At 39.2% G+C, this 4417-nt stretch overlaps 1 pseudogene; it reads left to right on the top strand.

Moving 5' to 3' along the window:
• Positions 1-570: 570 nt before the first annotated feature.
• On the top strand, positions 571-1252 carry LOC149248343 (S-adenosylmethionine synthase 2-like; annotated as a pseudogene).
• Positions 1253-4417: the final 3165 nt, after the last annotated feature.

The following is a 4417-nucleotide window of genomic DNA, read 5'->3' as shown; positions in this document are numbered from 1 at the left end:
CCAATGGTTCCAGGTAAGTATTAGATTAGATTCATCTTTTTATTTTTTAGTTGATTTGCAGTTACAACAACTAGACTCATTCACTGTCAAATATTTTCATCCATCATTTGAAAACTTGCTACTGAATCTATTGTTGTCACTGCTACGTGAATGGCTTCATTGGAAGTTTAACTACACGTAACTAAATTGTAAATTCTAATTAGTATAGAGTAGGTAGGCTTTCAGTTTTAGTTTTTGCTTTCATTTTTAGTTTTGCTTTTACCTAGAATAAGTATGCTCTCCTCCTGCGTCTTTGTACGATCTCGAGGATCAGAAAATAGGTTTCAGTTTTGCTTAGAATAAGTATGCTCTCCTCCTGCGTCTTTGTACGATCTTGAGGATCAAAAAATAGGGATGATTTAGAGAATAAATAAATGTTTTGCAATATGCTTGATCAAAAACATCTTTCACTCTGCCAATCATTGTGTCCATTTGTAAAAAAAAAAAATATTTCTAAATTTTAGTTTTTCATTAAAAGAAAAAAAAAACACTAACCATGTTTGTTTTTACCAAGCAATTCATATATAAGTAATGGCGCTGGAGTCTGAGGCAGATGCACTCAATCACCTCAGCACTGATATCCTTGAAGGAAAGTTTGCATTGCTGGAGGGTGCTTCTATCGACAATAACCTAGGGTAAAAATTTGTCACTTTAAAATTTGCATTCTCTGATTTGTCGTGCTGTTTGCTCTGTTCACTTCAGCCCAGAAGGAGACCTTCTTGTTCACATCGGAGTCCGTAAATAAGGGACACCCAGACAAACTCTGTGACCAGATTTCTGATGCAGTGTTGGATGCATGCCTCACCCAGAACCCCGACCGTAAGAGCCCTGACATTGCCCAAGGAGTTCATGGACACTTTACCAAGAGGCCTGAGGAGATTGGAGCTGGTGACCAGGGTCACATGTTTATGCAACTGATGAGACCCCTGAGCTAATGCCCCTGACTCATGTGCTGGCTACCAAGCTGGGAGCGAAGCTCACCGAGGTCAGAAAGAATGGCACCATCTCCACTCAGCACGATGAGACAGTTCCCAATGACCAGATTGCTGCAGATTTGAAGGAACATGTGATAAAGCCGGTGATTCCGGAGAAGTACCTGGACGAGAATACCATAGTCCACTTGAACCCGTCTGGTCGATTCGTGATCGGAGGGCCTCATGGAGATGCAGGCCTCACCGGCCGGAATATTATTATTGATACTTATGAAGGGTAGCCATCCAATGAAGGCGCGATGATATCGAACAAGTTTCCACTGCAGCATTGAACGACAGATCAGATCTCGCCCATTATTGCCGAGAAGGTTTACATTACCACAGTTCAGGAGATCTGAGACCATCCCCGAAAAGAATGATGATCCTGTAAAAATTGTTGTGGCAGTCATCGCTTCTGATTAACACGACTTCTTTTACTGCCTTGAGGTCTTGGGTTTATTTCCTTTTAATTGAGCTGTAGAATATGTTTCGGATGCTAATCTCCATTTTTCTTTGTGTTAACCGGAAAGAGGGACTGGTTAGGTGTGACGAGATGCAAGCCTTGATTGCGTCATGGGCTCAATTGTCTACAGGTATGTGAAACCCTTTGCCTACATTACCTCGTTGACTCTTATCGCCTGGTTTTCGTTATTCGAGTGCTAAATGTCTGCGTTAAGAATGAAGGCGGTACTGTTGATTAAGAATCTCTCTATTCAATGTTTTTTTTTTCTTCATCATTTTCGAATCGCGTTACCAGAAATGATTTTCCTTTGATATGGTGAAAGCGGCCTCTGGGTTTGACCTGTTGTTTCTAATTTCTTATTTTGTGGCCTTTGGTCGGCGTAGAACCAATTTCCCCCAAGAAATCGAGGTTTTGTTTGAGCTGGTACCCATATGTTCAGCTTGATAATGGCGTCCAAGAGCCTGGGAATCAGAAAATTCCTCTCCAGAAAGCTTACATCTCAGCATCTGACCAACATGAGCAGCACAATTGCCAACTATCCCATGATCAAGTGTCCCATTCTCTCTACTTGCTTTCAGTCTTCCATCATCTATTGATGCATCAACAGGAAATTCCGCCTTTATCTCAGGAACCCATGGAACTATTGCTGTGAAACTATTTTGTCCTTCTTCAATGCCCAGATGTTTCCCGAGTTTTTCCTTTCCAAACAATTGCCAACAATGCTTTTGCAGCTTTTGGATCTTTTGACACCTCTTCAATTATCCAATCCAGGATTCTGGCTTTCGAATTTGATTGATAAAGACAAACATTCATGAATTCACGCAATAGATATGTAGCCCGACACAAATGGATCCTGTCTTTTCCTGAACATGTATTTCTCAAAAGCCTGTTCAAAATTTCTGATGAGATGTGTCTATCGCTAATCTTTCCACCATGCCCAACTGAACTTGGAAGATGCTTTTCGCAATAGGAAGAACCTGGCTTTGCCCTATGAGAACACTGACCACTATTGTTGCGGCACCATCCAATGCAACGGGACCAATTTACACTCTGATGAGAGCGCTTAGCATAAGACTTCTCTTGTACCACAAAATCTTGAGACTGAGATTCAAATTGTTGATGCCTCCGAATGGTGCTACCATCACTGCTCGACCTCTGAGCTGATCTCTCTGATATGGCGTCCAAGTCTTGGATGGGTGTATCCAATGGTTGATTCTTGTCAAAATGTTGCATTTCGACTGTTCGATGGCACTGATATCGGCCAAAAAAAAAATACGCCCCTGCCACCATCGTTGCTTCTCTTAAGGAGAGCAGATGCAGATGCACAATTCTATAAAGTTTCATCATAGCGTTTGTTTTGATCCAGGAAATTTATATTGCATGTGCCATGATGGAGCCTTATCAAAGCGCAACTGGTGTTATAAATGAAGACTTATCTGGGAAAAGCTTCCGAAATTTCAGATTCGATTCGTCTTTCATTCTGCGACTGATCGATGGGATGCCCATTTCCGGGTAACAATTTAACACTAGTTATTTATTGGGTTCAAGCGTGCAGTCTTAGCTTGTAAATGTTGTCTGATATTTTGTGTACAGAGCATTGTGATGTTGAATTATATGAATCTATATGATGGGTATCCCGTTCTTGGATCATTTCATGCAGTGCGACATAATATTCTCTGCGTTGTAGCTTTGGTATTTTATTTTTCAATCATTTTCTTAGTATGGGCAAACCGCTCTCATCTTCCAAGCCACTTGCAATTGATGGAAATATATTTGTGTAACATGGAGAGAAAATCGACCCTGAAAATTTCATTACCAGTGCAGCTTAACTGCTACCTGAGAACCTTTGAATGGTTTATTTTAGCCTCCGAATAAAAACAACGTTTGGTGGCCATATGGGCTGTGAACAGTTTCAATCAAATAATTAATTTGTTAAGAAGCAAAGGTCCCCGCATTTCACACTTCTTAATTCAATCTCTCCTAACTCATATTATAGGTTTGGCATTCAGCCTTCCATTCTACTTTTTGAGTGGAATATGATACTGCCGAGCGCTTCTTTTAATCAGAAAACAAGTTTACTGTTTAAAAAAAAAAAAAACATAATAATAAAATAATAAATAAATAAAAAAAAATTGCCCTCATTCATTTACATCAAACTTCATAACACCAACTACTTTCCCAAAAAGATACAAAAGCCTTTGCAAATGTTTTAAATCAATTTTCCTGCAAACCAATAAAAACATTTTGAAAAAATATTGCAAAATCAATGAATACATTGCATGGGGACATGCAATATTTCTAGTTGGGGAGGGAGTCAAAGTATGTTGGATTTTTTTGTGAATTTATGGGCAAAAGTTAGGATGCATATACTAACAAGTGAAATGAGATTGGTGTTATGTGTAGGACAACGAGAAGCTTATGCAGAAAGCTCAACATTACGATGCGACACCTTTTTCATCCACAATTAGAGTTATTTCGGAAAATAATTAAAAAAAATGGACATTTTGTAAATTCTTGAAAATGCGCTAATTTGTTTTTGAGTCACTTCATACAGGAATGATCGATGGAGATGGCACACAAAGGTGACAATTTTTATGCAGGAATGGTGCTAAGAGTTGAAGACAATTTAATGCAAAGTGATTTTTCGAAATCACAATGAAACATGCATCATTGGACGCTTGAAGGAACTGATTCTTCACTGCACATATCATGACATTTTCCACTACACAAAAATCCTTTTGCGTCATGATTACTCCCTTTGTTTTTCCAAACGCCTAGACCATCCTTGTGTTGCAGCCATCTTCCATTTCCTTATCTTTCATGACTTCATGCACGCCTATTTTTCTGAATCACATACATCCATTTATCCTTTTCAGTTTAGTTTTGCCTTCTAGTTTGCCTTCTGAATAAAACTCATTCCCTTTCCATGATCACATTACCTTGA

The sequence above is a fragment of the Pinus tabuliformis genome, chromosome 7, assembly GCF_031772625.1.
Source record: "Pinus tabuliformis cultivar Carrire ecotype Pingquan chromosome 7, CPIR1, whole genome shotgun sequence".
NCBI classification, from domain to species: domain Eukaryota; kingdom Viridiplantae; phylum Streptophyta; class Pinopsida; order Pinales; family Pinaceae; genus Pinus; species Pinus tabuliformis.
Note: the sequence above shows the minus strand (reverse complement) of the source record. Positions and strands in the feature narration are given on the sequence as shown.